The sequence below is a fragment of the Rhipicephalus sanguineus genome, chromosome 1 (assembly GCF_013339695.2).
Source record: "Rhipicephalus sanguineus isolate Rsan-2018 chromosome 1, BIME_Rsan_1.4, whole genome shotgun sequence".
NCBI lineage: Eukaryota > Metazoa > Arthropoda > Arachnida > Ixodida > Ixodidae > Rhipicephalus > Rhipicephalus sanguineus.
In genome coordinates, this window is record NC_051176.1 from 16490270 (window position 1) to 16508799 (window position 18530).

Sequence of the window (18530 nt, forward strand, 5' to 3'; positions counted from 1 at the left end):
CACAAGAAAAGCCAGTACTGTTGACGTCGCAAAAGATGGGCAGGTCACACACAATACCACAACTGGCACCCGACCAAGGCTGTTGTTCTCGTCCCTCTCCCTCAGTTGTCGGGCTGCTCACAGGTTGGTTTTGGCTGCTTAAGCCAGGAATGCTTTAAATTTTCCTGAGGGGACACGCACTTATACGGCTTAACTCATACCGAAGCACCCACATCGTTTCATACTTTATCGCGCACGGGGCCCCCGATTTGAAAACTGCGCTATCAATGTCACCAAACCTTTAGCACACAATGTCTTAGGTGCTTCCCCGCTGTGGGGCAGTAGTTTCTTATGACTTGAGGCGGGTGTTTCAAAATGAAGCTAAAAGTGGCCAGAATTACCGACACTAGCATTAATTATACGATATGTGAGAGCGCTTATGCCTCACTCAATTTCAGCATCGCCAGACACAAGGCTACAAGTTACAGTAAAAAAAAAAGTCACAAACTAAAATTTCACCCCCCCCCCTGTCAGGGGTCCTTTAACCTTTCACATCCTTTTATGCCATTTCAACACCGGTGCATTTCTCCTTCACACGCAGGGAGTGAGCATGCATACTTTGGTCATTGAAGCATAAATAAAAGAAAAGTAATACATAATAGAAAGAGAAGAGAGCTGGGCTGCTGGGAGAGAAGCATGAAGTCTACCTCCAAGCAACAACAAAGATTCATCTGTGTGTGTATGGCAGCTCGCATGAGATGACAAAAAGTACATGGTTTAAAAACTTTACTTTGAACTTTATGGCTAGTTTTTTGGCGGAGCCAGCGTTCCAAGAGCTATGCTCATTGAGATGAGGAAGAGCAGCCTATGGCCAAGTGATGTCGGGCCACTTCTTGTGTCTTTTGAAATAGCTAAAAGCACCAGCAAAGCATACTTAAACGCAGCTCGTCAGCCCCTGCGTTCTCCATGGGGTCGGATCCCCCTCCACAGGGGTTATGACTGTACTTGCAGCACGGGCACCTGCACAAATAAAGGTTGTATATTGCACACTATAGTACAGCTGAAAACCCTATTGCATTCATTCTCATAAATGTGAATTACAAAAACTGTTCATTAGTTTAAAGGGACACTAAAGAGAAACAATGAATCGGTTTAGATCGATAAATTGTGCTCTGAGAACTCTAATGTCACTAATTTCGCCATCATAGGTTTATTAATAGAGGAGAAAATCAAGTTCAAAGTTTCATTTTTTAAATTTCGTGCCAAAATCTCCCCACGTGACGTAACGGATTTTAAAGTGTATTTATCGTATTTTGGCACCATTGGCTCAACAAAATTACCCCAGACTTGGTATGTTCAGTCTATGGCACCCTCAGAGGACAATGTACTTCATTTTTACCGATTAGGATCTACGTAGTCCCTAGTAGGCGCCGTCACGGCAAATGGTGCGGAAACTTCAAGGTGGCGTCACCACCCACATTTTGTTTTTGCGTGTTTTCTCACAGCAAGCGTGGTGTTTTTGGTATTGCGAAAGAGTAGTTTACTAATATGAGAAAAATCGTTTTGCTCTTTAGTGTCCCTGTAACTCTAGGCTGAGAAGGTAACAGGGTTTGTACAGGTTTCGATAGCCCAATTCCAAGGGACTTAAAAATCACTACTGAAGGTTTCTCAAGGATGTAAAGCAGCATCCCAAGTAGAAGCTTTTTGCAATAACAATGTTTACAAATGAATATCGTTAGCTTTACAGATTGGTTGCAAGTTGGTTGCTTGAGCTAACCTCATTCTTGCTGTTCATGCCTTAAATAAAGATGCATATTGTTACGGGGAGAATATATTTACAATATATATACAGGGAATAAACTCAGCGGCTGGCAAGATGGCGCCCAGCTTGCAGGGTCTGTCAACGTCGTCTTTCTTGTCTTCTTCGTTGTCCTTTTTAGCCCGTTACATTATTTCCCGGCGGCTGAAGCACCGACCCGGTGCTCATCAGGAGGCAGTCGAGTGGTAGGGCTTGAGCCGCGTAACATGAACTACGTCAGTGCGAGGGTGAACGACGGTGGGGTCACTAGGGACGATTTCGTAGGTGACGTCGGTCACCTGGCGTAAGATGCGGTAAGGGCCTGAATAGCGTGGGAGTAACTTCTCGGAAAGTCCCAGGCGGCGCGTGGGGGACCAAAGCAGAACCAGATTGCCGGGCGCGTAGTGGACGTCACGATGATGGGCGTCATATACACGCCTCTGGTTTTTCCTGCGAGTCCGCTAGTCGGCGTCGAGCAACTTCGCGCGCCTCTTGGGCCTTCGTTATTGCCTCCCGAGCGTACTCCGACGTATAACTCAGTTTGGACGGCAGGAGTGTGTCGAAAGGTAGCGTAGGGTCGCGGCCGAACAAAAGGAAAAATGGAGAGAACCCAGCGGTATCGTGTCGAGAAGAATTATAGGCAAAGGTGACAAACGGTAACGTAGTGTCCCAGTCGCGATGATCAGCGGAGACATACATGGATAGCATGTCAGTAAGAGTTCGATTGAGGCGCTCGGTTAGGCCGTTGGTTTGCGGATGATAAGCAGTTGAAAGCTTGTGTTTGGTGGCGCATGAGCGTAGGAGGTCATCAACCACTTTCGAAAGGAAGTAGCTGCCTCGGTCGGTGAGGAGCTGCCGAGGGGCGCCGTGGTGTAGGATGACGTCCTCGAGGAGAAAGTCGGCAACGTCAGTTGCACAGCTAGTTGGAAGAGCCCGTGTGATCGCGTATCGGGTTGCATAATCAGTTGCTACTGCAATCCACCTATTGCCCGCAGTGGACGTAGGAAAAGGGCCAAGGAGATCAACACCCACACGGTAGAATGGCTCTGATGGTATGTCGAGCGGCTGAAGGCGTCCGGCAGGATGGGTAGTAGGTGTTTTCCGTCTTTGACAAAGATCACAGGCAGCAATATAACGGGAGACGTCGCGGTACAGCCCAGGCCAGAAGAAGCGCCGGCGAACTCTGTCATAGGTCCGTGAAACGCCGAGGTGACCGGCTGTCGGCATATCGTGAAGCTGGGCGAGAACAGTCTGACGCAGGTGAGGAGGAACGACGAGTAGTCTGTCGGGGCCGTCAGGACGCATGTTGCAACGGTACAATACACCATCATGAAGCTCAAACATTCTAAGGGAAGGGTCGGGCGTCGCGGATGTTAGCCTTTGGATGATATCGTGCAAGAAGGTGTCCCGCCGTTGCTCGATTCCAATGTCGTGAAAAGCGGACAGAGAGAAAACGTTGGTAGAAAGGTTGGCCGTAGAACTGTCTGGGGGGTCAACAGGATATCGGGACAACAGTCGGCATCTTGGTGCAAGCGGCCGGTTTTGTAGACAACTGAGTAGTCGAATTCTTGGAGGCGCAGAGCCCAACGACCAAGGCGGCCTGAAGGGTCTTTCAGGGACGAAAGCCAACACAAGGCATGGTGATCAGTGATGACTGTGAATGGCCGGCCGTACAAATAGGGGCGAAATTTTCCGACTGCCCAAACGAGCGCCAGACATTCGCGTTCAGTAATGGAGTACTTGCGCTCAGCAGCAGAAAGAAGGCGGCTGGCATAGGCAACAACGCGTTCCCGACCTTGTTGTGTCTGGGCCAGGACTGCACCGATGCCATGACCACTTGCATCGGTACGGACTTCTGTTGGAGCTGATACGTCAAAGTGGGCGAGAATAGGTGGAGAGGTAAGCAGTTGTACCAGATTGGAGAACGCATCCGCTTGCTCAGGACCCCAGACGAAGGCAGCGTCTTTCTTGAGGAGCTGAGTGAGAGGGCGCGCGACGTCGGCAAAGTTTTTGACAAAACGACGGAAGTAAGAACAGAGGCCGAAGAAACTGCGAACGTCTTTGGAACAAGTTGGCACAGGAAAATCTTTCACAGCCCGTATTTTATCTTGATCAGGGCGAACACCGAAGGAATCAACGAGATGCCCGAGCACAGAAATTTCACGACGGCCGAAGTGGCACTTGGCCGAATTTAGCTGCAGGCCCGCCTTACGGAAGACAGATAAGATCTTCGATAGCCTTTCAAGGTGCGTCACAAAGGATGGAGAAAAAACGATTACGTCATCCAGGTAGCAGAGGCAGATGGACCACTTGAAGCCATGCAACAGGGCATCCATCATACGTTCAAACGTGGCGGGCGCATTGCACAAACCGAACGGCATCACTTTAAACTGGTAAAGGCCGTCGGGAGTGATAAAGGCCGTCTTCTCACGGTCCATCTCGTCAACGGCAATTTGCCAGTACCCGGAGCGAAGGTCGATTGAAGAAAAATATTGTGCACCGTGAAGGCAATCCAGGGCGTCGTCAATGCGTGGCAGAGGATAGACGTCCTTCTTTGTGATCTTGTTCAAATGCCGATAATCAACGCAAAATCGCCAACTGTTGTCCTTCTTCTTAACAAGTACAACAGGGGACGCCCATGGACTGCTGGAAGGCTCGATGATATTCCGAGAAAGCATTTTGTCGACTTCTTTTTGGATGATTTGTCGCTCAGTATGGGAGACGCGGTAGGGTCGCCGATGAATTGGTCTCGCATCGCCTGTGTCAATCCGATGTTTAACAACTGACGTTTGTCCGAGAGGGCGGTCGCCATGGTCGAAGATGTCCCAAAAGGACGCAAGGAGAGCGCGCAGTTCATCAGCATGTTGGGTAGGTAAATCGGGTGCAATCATCTGAGTTAAGGCACCTTGGTCTGATGGAGTAGTAGGGGAAGGTTTCTCTGCACACGAATCTCTGTCGTAACTTAGAGTTGAAATGTGGCAGTCGGCCGCCGGCATGATTTCCGCAAGTGAAATGCCACGAGGGAGAACTTGTGGACATAGGCCAAAATTCACGAGCGGTAGACAGGAGGCGTTGTCCGTTATAGTAACGAGAGTGTGCGGAAACGCAACGTTTTGCGAAAGCAGGACTTCAAGATTTGGAGACACTATATAGTCACCGTCGGGTACAGGTGGTACAGGTGAGACGCCGACGTAAGTAACTGTCCGTGGAGGAAGGCGAAGGTGGTCTGCGGAACAGAGCCGGCTTGGAGGGCAACCGGGAGGGTCAACAGCAGTAGGTAGAGCGAGTTGCACAACGCCGGCAGAACAGTCTATCAAGGCCGAGTGTTCCGACAAGAAATCAAGTCCCAAAATTAGGTCGTGAGGGCAATGTTCTAGGACGTAAAACATAACCGATGTGTGGTGTCCGGCGACGGTCACACGAGCTGAACACACGCCAATCACGGCAGCTGTTCCACCATCGGCAGTTCGGACCGCAGGGCTTGGGGCAGGAGTAACGACTTTTTTAGGCGTGTTCTGAGGTCAGCGTTCATAACAGACACGTGCGCGCCAGTGTCAATAAGGGCCGTAACTGGTACACCGTCCACGTCTACACTGATAAGGTTCCGATGTGCGGGCAGGGTCAGTAGAGGATTTTGGCATCGGGTCGTGATTGCAGCATCACCTCTAGGAGCTGCTCCCGTCAGTTTTCCGGAGGTGAGCGCCGGAAGGAGCTTGGGGACGGCGATCGACGAGATGGGGGCGAGCGGGAAAAACGGCGTTGCGGCGAAGGTGAGCGGCTGAGTCGAGTGGGCAAAGAAGTGTCAGGCATGAGCGGCTGTGTTTGCGGCGATGAGCGTGGATTACCGGGAGGAAGGCGATGGGACGGAAAGTAAGGCCATGGTGTCGAGTTAGACCATGAACGGCAGTGACGAGAAATATGGCCTACACGACCGCAGTTGAAACATATTGGCCGGTCGTCTGGTGTGCGCCATTCCGCCGGGTTACGATAGCGTGGGGGAGCGGAAAAACGTCGGTTCGGTGTGACAGCAACAGGTGGAGTTGGTGGAGCATATTCAGGTCGATGAATTGAGCAGATGTTGTTCAGGCCGACGTTGGCCAGTTCCTGACGTACGACGGACTGGATGAGGGAGACGGTGGCGTGATGGTTGTCGGAGTTGAGGGTTGGTGACGTGAGCGGAGCAGCGGCTTCGATTTCTCGGCGGACAATACGGACAACATCACTGGAACTTTCCGTAGAAGGCAGGCGGGGGTCTTCACAGGTGGATGTAGCAGCCGTGTTAGGTAGGCGTGTAAACTGGTGGAGAACACGGCGGCTCTTAGCTTCCTCAAAGCGCCGGCATTCGGAAATGATGTCTTGTACGGTAGACGAGTTCTTGAATACAAGCAGGTGAAAGGCATCATCTGCTATACCCTTGATGACATGGGCAACCTTATCGGCTTCCGACATCTGCGAATCCACCCTGCGGCACAAAGCAAGCACGTCCTGAATGTACGTAAGGTAGGATTCGGTGCATGTCTGAACGCGAGACGCGAGCTCTTTTTGGGCGGGGCGCTGACGTCCCAGAGGTCTGCCAAATAGCTCCCGAAGCTTTTGCTTGCATAACTCCCAGCTGGTCAGCTCTTCCTCGTGCGTTTCATACCAGACCTTCGCGGTGTCGGTTAGGTAAAAGATCACATTGGCCAGCATGAGCGTTGGGTCCCATCGCATACGTACGCCCACACGCTCGTATGTCTTTAGCCAGTCTTCTACGTCAACACTATCGGTGCCCGAAAAGGTACCTGGGTCTCTCGGGGGCTCCAAGATGAGGGTTGACGGCCCGGTTGGAGAACGCACAGTAGCCGCTGAAGGGTCGGCATTGTTGACTTCCGTCGCCATTGAAGAGGCAACTAGGCGCCCGCTGCGAAGCTTCGTCTTGCGTGAAGTTAATACCCCCCACCTTCCACCAAAGATGTTACGGGGAGAATATATTTACAATATATATACAGGGAATAAACTCAGCGGCTGGCAAGATGGCGCCCAGCTTGCAGGGTCTGTCAACGTCGTCTTTCTTGTCTTCTTCGTTGTCCTTTTTAGCCCGTTACAATATATCCTGCTGTATATAGTCATACCTTTTTTATTTACATTTGTTTTTTATTGCAACTACTTTAAATGTATCACTCTCACAATCCTTATATGCATTACATGGCGCATAATCTTACTGAAGGCCAGCTAAGCAGGCACATGAGATACGGTGTACAAAAAAAGAGTGAACGCTTCTCGTCTTTAATTTTATATTTTCCGTCAGTACGCTTACAATTCGTAGAAGGCTTTTTACAAACCAACACTAAATGCGAGCGCACTAAACACGTTAAGTGCTGTCTGGTGAACTGTGGCACTTGTATCAAACTAGCGAACGAAGAGCGCCTGCTTCCTCTTGCAAGCAGTTGCAATCCCTTGGAAAATGGAGCGCGATGACACTTCATAATGCAAGCAAATCCGACATTCAAACCTGAACACTTGCGAAATTGCCACAAAGTGAGAGCCATGTGTTCTTTGACATGGCAATCAGGTTTCTTTTATGCGCGAAGAAACTGTTCCTATTAGTTGATGAGATAATAATAGTAGCAGTTATCAATTACGCAAAGCCGAACATTGGACGAGTTGGTGCAAGTTAACCATGTCGAACTGTAGCGGATGTAGTGCATGAAAACACACGATCTGTTCCTTCGCAGAAAACTTTTTTCTGCTCGCGCAGCGATCGCGGATGAGCCTCTTGTGCCGCAGTTCGAAATGTTTATCACGCTCCGTATCCACAACGTAAGAACGGCAGCATAGCTATATGATCACGCTCTCTGATATGTAAATGTAACAGGTACGCCGACATTTCAGACTAGCGGAGCAGAACTCGAAATAACAGAGATCGCTACTTACTTGTCGTGGCAAGGCAGCGCTATGGTGAGCAGCGCATTGCAGCACCTTCGCTCTGTTTCGCCCTCGACGTCCGTCAATCAAGCAAAGGCAGTACTAGACGTTCTCTGAGGCAGTCACGACGAAGTCGCTACGGGACACCGGTTCACGGACTACGTTGTCCAGTGGTTGTCAAGACGAAAGCTGCATGTGCTGCATGACTCGCGGTCATCGTCGTTGGCGCAGAGACAAATGACGAACGCGCTCAGCCGACACCGACACCGGTCGGCGAAGCCAGCGAAGCGGCGTGGCGGCGTTCCAGAAAGCTCCGCCAAGATGTGACGGCGCCACCATCGAAAATCCCTAGAGATTCTCTCCCTAGGTACCTAGCCGTCGAACACAAAAGGATTTTGTACGATTTCTAGACGCTCGCCTGACTAGAGCACTCTAGCACTGACCAAGGAGGTTAAAATAAAATATGCTGGAGTGGAGGAGGTGCCCATCAGCTGAAGCCACGCGCCGCCATCTTGCCATAGACAGAAAGCGCGCCATTCGCAACGCATGCTGCAGCGGCCGCATAGGTGTTCCAGCTGTTCTCTGGCGTGGTGGCGTCCGGACGTTGTTGGGTACGTCATGCGTTGCGTACGGCTATATAAACCTAGCGAAAAGGTACTCTGGGATGAAGTTTCAGTTATAAGCAGAACATTTCGAGCTATGAAAACCCATGCGGACAGCTCGCAATCTGTCTATTTCACATCTCACGGTCATTCTTTTTTCCCAACCGGTTTCGACCCAAACGTTCGACGCACGTCGGGGCAGGCTGTTTGACGGGAAGTCTGGAAGCCAAAAGACGGCGATCACATACGTTAGAGGCACTTCTCGCTGAAATGTTTCGACCGGAGTAGGCTGCGACCCGGGAGTTGTGCGACTGTGCTTGACGCATTTGTAAAACACTTTCAAAACCCAGTGACACACCTCCTTGTGCTTGTTGATACCACTGGTGCGGAGCGCGAATAGAAAAAAGGACGCACCATTTGCTATTCGTTGAAATTATATAAATAGGTGACTCCCGAGACTTCGTTATCGGTTGCCCTGTTGTGTTATAAAAGGGTAGCTCGCAACTACGAGGTTAAGTAACGTCATTTGGGCAATACACAAGGACCTGTTTATTCTTACATTCGGGCCTTTTCTTTTGTTATTTGTATTTGCTTTATGCAGTGCAGCGAGTTAAACCAGTATAGGTGTAAACTGTGCAATGCTCGTTCCAGCTGCAAATAAATTGAGCGACCTAACCGAGGCCCCGGGGTACTCCGGCTGTTACATGTGTTCAAATTGAAAACAGTTGTTGAAGATGTTACAGTTGCATCAGCTACACGGCAGCATTACGAAGAAATGCTTCATGTTTCCCAAGGGGAGATAAAACAGCTCAAGATGAAAATTCTGCAGCAGAGACATTGCAGACTGGCAAAGAGCGAGGCTCGATCCTCAAGCGATAATAAAGGAGATCAAGGATCAAAAGCTCATGTCTGAGTAGGGCAGGGCGATGTTCACTGCTGTCTTTTCTCATACATACAGCAACGCCTCCACAGGGCACGAAGACCAGAAAGGCACGTATCCATCCGAGCTGCGGGCGTTTGCGTTAACGCTGCACTTATCTTCTCCACCAGCTTATGAGTATGTACGCTCGAAGTTTAATCGTGCACTGTCAGCAGAACGCACTATACGAGAACGGTATACAGAATTCCATCAAAGGAAATGCTGGCTTGACAGATGAGTCACTGTCTCGAAAAGCTAGCCCAATGCCGCACAGAAACTTTAATGTACTTTGATTGATGACAAATTAGGAAACATGTTGAGATTGTGGGCGACTAAGTGGTTAGATTTGTGGACTTTGGGACTGGAATAGCATGATGACAGACTGCATGTGTATATGCTCGTTGGCTTAAACTTACGACTTAGGATGCCGCGTTTTTGATTCATAGACAGGATAAGAGAGAGCCATGAGCCTACGAAATAGTATCGAAAAGCTATATATCTATTGAAATAGTGTCGACTGCAAGCTGAATGCCCATATTTGTAGCACGTCCACAAAGCCAAAACTATTGGTTTTGGAGGTTTTGAGCGTGTCTTGAGAAAAGAAATGGTTTTCAAGCCTTGATGAGCATATCCTTGAGTGGTCGAACTCAAGGATATGCTCAAGGATATGCCAAATGGCCGAACTCCACATATGCATAACACTCCGTCACAGGACGAATGAAATAAACAGGAAAATGAGTGCCGAGAAAGTGAGGTCTGCTGTTACGAGGATGATTATTTTTAAAAAGCAGTCACACGTACACCCTTCTTCGGTGTGCATGCTTGCAAGGGAAACACCTGAATAAAAGTGACTGCATTCTTCTCTGTCATTTGGATTCTTCTTCTCGACAACTTCTCTCTTAATGCTCACCATAACCGTTAAAAACCGCGGCGGACAGACGCGGTCAGCGTGGTGCAACGTTTCTAGAACCAGGTCAGTTCGCTTGCTCTCCGAAGTGGACGCGACGGCCGACGCTAGAACTAGCGGCGCTGCAGTTCCATCTTGCATCATACCTCACGCGTCGTCTGCTACAACACTCATGTGACCTATCGTTGCTGCAGCTTTCGGTGGCCGTGACAGCTGAGATTTCGACATTTAAACTTTTGCAATAACCTAGACTGTTTCAAAAAGCAATTCATTTCACAAGCTATGCTCCATAAACATCAAAAGATAATCAAACGTGACCTGTAATAATGGTACAATCTCACACGCCTAGCTGTCCTCTCGCACGAATATTCCATTGCCGTCAACCTGTGTTTAGTCGCCACGGTGGAGCAGTGGTTACTGTGCTTGGCTGCTCACCCGAAGGCTGCGGGATCGATCACGACTACGCCGGTCGCATTTTTTTCCGTGGAGGCGAAAACGACACTTGCTCACTTACTTAGATATGTCATACTAAGCAAGTCGTAAAAGAGGACCATTGTTAATTTTCGGGCAAATTAATCCTGATTTCTTGAGAAAGGCGTACAAGGCGAACTATGGTTGATCAAGGTACCTGATTTTATTCCCTGAGCTCGGTTAGGCGACTTGTAGCGAAGTTCGTCTTCACGATTGTGGTGGGATTGGCGTTAAGAAGATATTTATTGCAAGTCCCTGCCCTGATTCGGAGAAGTGATGACCAGTGTTCGTTTCCGAGCCGCTCGTGCTGCACGCGCATCAAGATGACATTCAGCTTTGTCACTCTCACACGTGCTAAATCGGAAGAACTGCTTCCCAAGTGATCACCGTTCGCAAACAATCACGCACGGAGTTCGGAGCAAGCGAGCACAGAGAAACGCGCAACGCGTCGCAAGCGGCTACTCCTCGCGTGTCTGAGTTCGCTGCTGCAGGTGCGTCGCCTCCGCGATTAGCTTCGCCAACGCGCCATTGAGAGCAACGGTGCGTTGCCGTATCCGATCCCGGGGGCCACGGCAAGTGAAGCAAAATGGAGCAGCAGCGCCGTAAGTTCACGCGTCGGCCGCCTGTGCCGGCACGCGAGCGGAGCTGCGAAACTGACCTGGTTCTAGAAACGTTGGCGTGGTGGGCGCGCTTTGGCCCCCGTTTCTTGCCTATGGCAAGATGGCCGCCGCGCGCGCGGCGCGGCCTCACTGCGGCCCATTGGTAAGTATAAGCGGCCTCCACTCCAGCGAGTTTTATTTAAACCTCCTTGGCACTGACGCACGAGACTAAAAAGCAACCTAAACATCGCCCAATGTCAGCGGTGTAAGCATGTTTCATGTTGGCTACCTTGAGCTGCCGAGCAAGACTAGGGCCGTGGTGTACCCAGAAATTCCCTAGTGAGTGATCCAGATCAGATCAATTAACTTCATTGATTGCCCTGCGAATTGGTGGGATGGGCCTGGATCCCGCCTAGGCTTCGGCCAAGGGTTGCTGGCCCTTGGCGGCTTCCTCGGCTCGCTGGACGGCCCAGAGTTGTTGCTCCAGGTCCGAGCTGAGCAACGCAGACTCCCAGCGCGCGCGGAGGCTGTCGCTGTTTAAGGCTGCATCACAGCTATTGTTTATTATATCTGGACATCCCCATAGTATGCGCTCTAAGGTGGCTCTAGAGTCACAATGTCTACACTTGTCTGTCGTGTATAAGTCTGGGTGTATTACATGCATGATAGCTGGACTCGGGTAGGATCGGGTTTGTACCCAGTAAACCACATATATCACATCAACATCCAAAAGATGTTCTTGGCAGAACCTTAGACATATCCATCAGACGACCTTTTTTATCAATTTTACCAAGAATCAACGTTGCCACAACCAACAATCGGCCGCCCGAATCACGTTGAAAAAACGTTGACCACATGTCGCACCTGGACATTTGTAACATGCTATCAACATCCTGTACTTGGCGGTAAGGTCAGATTTACGTCGCCCCCATGCATATGTGACGTACTGTGGAGATGCGCTAGCTACTGTACGTGGCCTTCCCCTGGAATTTCAATTAGTAAATGATGTGCCCAGAGTTCTCAAAGCTTACATTTGCAAATAATGCAATCTATATATACTTGCATGAGCTGCTAATGTAAGCTCTTAGAACTCAGTGGGCGCATCATTTACTAATCTGTAGCAGTTATGTAAAGTTATAGGTACAATGAACCGTAGGAGATATTCATACTCAGTTTATTCTTCATAAACGCTATCACATGTAAAAGGTAGTAGACAGTAGCATTTAACGCTTTTCAGCAAATGGTGGTGGCTGATAGCTGCCCGCAAACAACATTTACCCTATAAATAGACAACTTTACATGATATACAGGCACACATTTGCTAACATAAGTTGGCTTGTTTTCAATGATGGTGACCACTGATTTACAATAGTCCTACTTGTAACGAAAATTTACAAAACAAAACTGGTTCTTAGTGTGTCTTCAGAACAAGGCTATCTTGATTCACAAAATACTTGTAATAACAGCCATATTAAGAAAACTTGATGCTAAAGAAAAAGATGCACAAGTGAGTACTGAACACAAGTACAACACTGAACAAAAGTGTCTCTCTGTACTGACGTGGCCCAACAAATACATAGAAAGAGTAGCATCTGGTATACAAGTATACATATTTAGCTTCAGCGAGTCAGTACATAAACAACTTAATCATGTACAGTCGTGCTCAATATTACTTGCAATATTACGAGCTTGGAGATCACTTATGGCTTCCTCTAGCCCTTGTTCGCACAAGTAAATGCGTTCTATCACATGGAGATGATCACAAATAAGAATATATCATTCAGTTGTGGAAATTGTTGTAAATTCAGTTGTGGTAAGTTGAAGCTATGCGCAATCTTCGAGCTTGGGAGGGCACATACACCAGTGTTGCAGGTCATATTGAGTTCGACTCTACATTGTGAACAAATTATATAAAAAAATGAAATTACAAAAAATGTCGAGTGAAACCATCTGCAGCAAGAAAGTTGCATAGCACAGCAGCATGACAGCTTGCCACCAATATTGACATTGTCGATAAAAAAAACTGTTATGAAACAGAAGGCAGGACTGTAAGGCATTAGCATTAAAATGCAGCACTAAATAATGGCATGGCAAGATATATACACTGCCACAATAGTGAAGGAAAACGAAGCTTGAGAAAATGTACATAAATGAAGAACGATGGCGAAATACCTAGAACATGGCGCCAATGTCAGGTGAAGTACTCCTACAGAAACGTCATGTAAAAGCTGTCGTAGTTGGGTAGCAATGTTAAAATAAGTAGCCTATTTAAACATCTTAAATGCATGCTACGGCTCATAAAGCAGTCGCAGATATTGTAAATAGAAATGACTAGGTAGCAGACAAACAATACAGCGAGAGCCTACATTGCAAAATACACCGTGTTTTTAGGCAATATAGATTTGTTAATAAAGATCCTATGACAATAAGGCTCCCATTGTTTTTGCACACGAACTCTATGTCAAGGCTGAAATACTTTGCCACAGCTAAAATGACACTTCTGTGACTAATTAACAATTGACTTGAGGGTAGTTGTTAATATTAGAAAGTTTTGATGTATGACAGTATATGGCAGACCCTTTTTTAGAAATCACAAAAGTTGCACATAATTTCAAATGCTCACAATCGAATTGTAAGGGTAATGCTGAAACTCATCGCATCCAGCGTGCAGGAAATGCAACCATTTTTTTTTGCATCAGACCGAAACTACCAGTGACAAGGAAGTGACGAAATTTTAATGAAGGCATATTTTTGCCGTATCTTTTCATAACAAGCGGCAAATCATTACACTTGCGCCAGCGGATCACCTCACCTTTACAAGCAGCGGTTGGTGCTTATTTGTTTATTTTGAGCTGTGTGCCAGAAAAACGTAATATCAACCTTTTCTTTGTCTGTGAAACAAAATTCGGGCAGCCACTGTGGCACTTCTCACACACAAGCAAAATAATTTTTGCGTCTGTTTATAGTTTAAAGGGAAACAGATTAACATCACACATCCCACCCAAAAATAAGCCACTAGAGTATCTCAGAATGTGTGCCGATTTTCCTGACCACATTCTGATCCAGCACGCCTTGATTAAAATTTGGTCACTTCCTTGTCACGTGTAGTTCCGGTCTTATGCAACAGAACGTTTCCTGTGCGCCGGGCGCAATCAGTTTCGATTTAACCCTTAAAATTCGATGATGAATATATAACTACGTGCAACTTTCGCGATTTCTAAAAATACGTATGCCATAAATTGAGACGTACTACAAGTTTCTGATATAAAAGACTGCCGTGAACGGAATAATTAAAAAGTTTATGACTTTTCATTAATTAGTCACATCACTATAGTTTTAGCTTCTGAAAAGTATATTTTCATCCATCTAGACATGGAGTTCATGTGCAATAACAACATGAGTGCAACTGTCACAGAATTTTTATAAATTATACGTATTGCTTGAAAAAAAAAACACTTTATATTTGAACAGGGCAGACTAAGAAGCTACAGAGCGTGACTAAAATTATTTCTATGATATAACAAGGTTTGCAGTTGCTCCAAAAGTTCACTGAACCCAGAGAGACCAGTAAGAACGTTCATACTATATTAATTTCTGGGGCGTTACGTGCCAAAATCCCTATGATTATAAGGAATTCCGTAATGGAGGGCTCTGGAAATTTCAAACATCAAAGGTTCTTTAATGTGCACCGACATCACACAGTACAGTGGCCTCAAGCATTTTCAACTCCATCAAAAGTGCGACTGCCACGGCCAGTAAGAACATTCACTGTACTAACAGATCGGTATGACATTAAGTAAAATAGGGAACAATTCACAATGCACAAGTAAAAATGCGACATGAGAAATGTGCAAAAGGAGAAAAACACTGACTTGGCCCAGTGAGGCGGGCGTCTACCTAAACCTCAAGGTCATAACCATCAATTCTCAAAGGTCTTGAAGTAGAATGAGGGAAGCACTGACTGAAATGAACTGGTTATGTTGTGGTCACTTGAATTAATATGGCATCCTTTCTGCAACGACAAATCACAAATGTCTTTCAAAAACACCAGCTGACATTAAGGTATCAGTTCATGTTGCAATGACAGTCACTCACTGCAGGTGCAGCTCTTTGTGAATGCTTGCTAGTTTCCATAAGATGAAATACCAAGGTCTGATGGTGTGCAGTGCATGGATGTGCTTCTTTATGTTCACACGCTGGATTTTACTCTGCTATGATACTCAGTTGCTGCTGTTTAAGGCATCCAAGGATGCTAGAGAGCTTTTGCGAGATGCCAGTAGACAAGATGCCCACAACGAAATTCGGCGTGCATGGTCAGTGCATATGGCAGTCTGTGCTCCATCCGACGATGCTTACTTGTGGCGATTCCCTCTATGGTCGATGCAAGTCAGTCACTGCAGGTGCTCGCACTCACAGGTGACCGAGAGTTCATGGAGCAGTGACCACCTTCACCCTGCATGGTTTAAAGATAGCAGATTACATATTTCTGAAATGAGACGTCCCATGCCTGCATTATGCAAGTTACCTCTTGTTAGTAAAACAGCTATTCAGTCACTGAACCACAAAGCACACAAGACAAGGACAAGCAGAAAACATGAAACACGCTGGTGGCAATTAAGAAGCTTATATTTAAGAGTGCACAAAAAATACACGCAATACATATTCTAGATCACGCATGCGCAGCTTGCATGATCTAGAATTTATGTGAAATCACAGGTACGAAAGCTTGTTGGCAGACAGAGACTGTATTTACACACAGGTATCACCCAAATAGATCAATTCCACCTCAATAATTTTATAGGTCAGTGAACTGCTGTACTTGCTAAAAATTGTACAGACTCAATAAAGCTAATTCGGTTCTGCAATGCTTTCATTGTTTTTATTTATTACAGCGTGCATCAACAAACCCTTAATGGAGCTACTGCCGTGCTATTCTAGTGTTCTTGGAAGCAATCAGTTGGATACCTTCTGCATACACTAGCATAGTGTCCAGTGCATGTTATAGATAGCTGACTCTGCACAGTCAACTAACTGGCTGGTGTTGCATTGTCTCACATAGTCCTGTTTACTTAGCCTTTATAATTCTTAACAAAAGCAGCAGCAATCTGACCTATGAAATTATTGAGGCAGAACTGATAGATAATTTAGGTCCTCTACACAACATCCTTCCATATCTCTATCTCATAGTATAACTTGCAATATGACAAAACTTTTCTCCATGCTGCACACATGTGTTGTAAATCATGTTTTGCTTATAGTTGGGTTTGACGGTTTGAAGGAACTGTTGTAGGCATGTTTCTTGTGCACTATAAACTTCAAGCATGTCCAACAGTAACATTCCAAAATGTAAAAGGAGAAAGTCTGAATTACTGTCACATTGTATCTAACCATACAAGAACTAATTGACGTTTTCATGCAAAGTGTGCAAAATGAGAAACTTAATGATAAACTGTGAAAATTGAAATTAGGCAAACTGGAAGCAGACAGATGTGCATATCCCAAAATACGCTTTCCAGAAAATAATACTATGGTGGTAATGATAAGCTATGGCAAACGTGTCCTGCCTGCAGACAATCTGGCACATTCCCTTCTTTGTTGATATGTATGTGCGCAGAGTGTAATCTGATATAGCATTCACGCTGCCCGTCACAATCACTGCTTTAACCATTCAAGAAACTGCGATACAGTATGTCTATGCTAAACTGAATAATGTTGTTCTTGTTTAAAGCATGCTACAAGTTAAATTTGGAACTAGAAACAACATTTTACATGGTGTTTTTGCAAGCATAACAACATCTTCTAATTTAGTTCTGCCATACGAGTCAGATGAGGCCCCCTGCCATGCACTTGCACATTTCCCTTTCAAAAAGATGGCAGACGGCATCCAAGATATGGTAGTACTCATATAACAAAGTTACAATGCTCTTTCAGACGCTGAGCAAATTCGTTATTGCAACTATTTGTTGCTCACGACTTCTAAGCGCTGTGAAATGGAGCATAAAAATTATAGCCACTTTCATATTAGAACTGAGTGGCATTCCTCAGTAGGTCCTGTTTGGTCATAAGCGTCCAAGGTAGAAACCACCTTCCAAAAGTCACAACGACGTGTTCTGGAAAATGATGCCTCAGGCTGCTGCGCACGCCCTGCGAACAAACCCAAAACGCTACCTTCTCATATATGGCTCTCTTCCGAAGTGAACGACCTCGCCTCGCCTTTTTCGTCACAATAAGCAATTACGTAATGAAAAATTTGAGGATTTACGAGCCAAAACCATGAGGCACGTCATAGTGGAGGGCTCCGGAAATTTCGACCACCTGGGGTTAACGTGCACTGACATCGCACAGTACAAGAACTTGCAGCATTTCGCCTCCATCGAAATGCGACCACCACAGCCGGGATCGACACACATCTTTCGAGCAATCACTTAAGTTTCATTAACGTGTGAGCAATCGAATTCAAAACTACAGGACTACCACCGTTACGGTGAAGTTCCGACGGCGTCGTACACAAGCGAGCTAATCACACGCCTTAAACTCATAACTGAAACGGGCAAACACACTACAGCCCATTATCTACAGATGACCCAACGCGTAATAAGACATCAAGACTAGCATAAACTATAGCGGGCGGCCAATATGTCGAATATATAGAGTAGAGAACGGGGCCTATATATACGCATGCTGTGAGGCGAAGCGAAGGCACAGGCCCTGCACTTCGTCGCACAAGAACGTTGCAGACAGGAGTACAATCAAGAAAACCTAATGAACACGCGAAACCCACTCATGCGACCCACGTTTCGAGACTTGAAGCGCTGGAATGAGCGCAATACTTTCTGCGTGTCCCGCTCTCCCTGTTATATCAAGAGAGTGGATGAGGCAAGAGAAATGAATGTCATCAGAATGTCTAGTCTCTAGATGCACAATGAAAAGGCACGTCCAAACAATGCGGCAAGGTAACAGCTCAAGTTTCCCCGCCGCGTCAGACACACGGTAAACATACGTACTACATAGTTCCTCCAGGTACATACATGCAGTCAGTGTAACTTGGCTATGAACACTGCTCATAAAGTAGCATGGATCGTGGACAGAAGATCCGGCCAACACGGCAACCACAACGACCACAACAACGACATAAACATAAGCAGCCCGCATACTAAGGAGAGGCCCTATCCTATTTCAATGCATTGCGAGAAGTGTGGCGGAAGTGACGTCAGATTTATGGGGCAAACAAACCGGTATGGGGCAAACAAAACAGCAGACGCCCCGCGGCGTGCTCTCCGCGGTGATTAGCTTCTGGGCAGATTTGTAGTCCCGGCGTAAACTCAGCGCGTATTGTGCGGTTCGCACGCAG

At 46.8% G+C, this 18530-nt stretch overlaps 1 long non-coding RNA gene across 1 annotated transcript; it reads right to left on the bottom strand.

The window, feature by feature from the left end:
- Positions 1–13506: 13506 nt before the first annotated feature.
- On the bottom strand, positions 13507–18308 carry LOC125756972 (uncharacterized). Its single transcript, XR_007414961.1, has 3 exons — positions 18187–18308; positions 17194–17323; positions 13507–15632 (listed from the first exon to the last, which is right to left on the bottom strand). It is a non-coding gene; the product is annotated as an uncharacterized LOC125756972 (long non-coding RNA).
- Between the last annotated feature and the right edge of the window lie 222 nt (positions 18309–18530).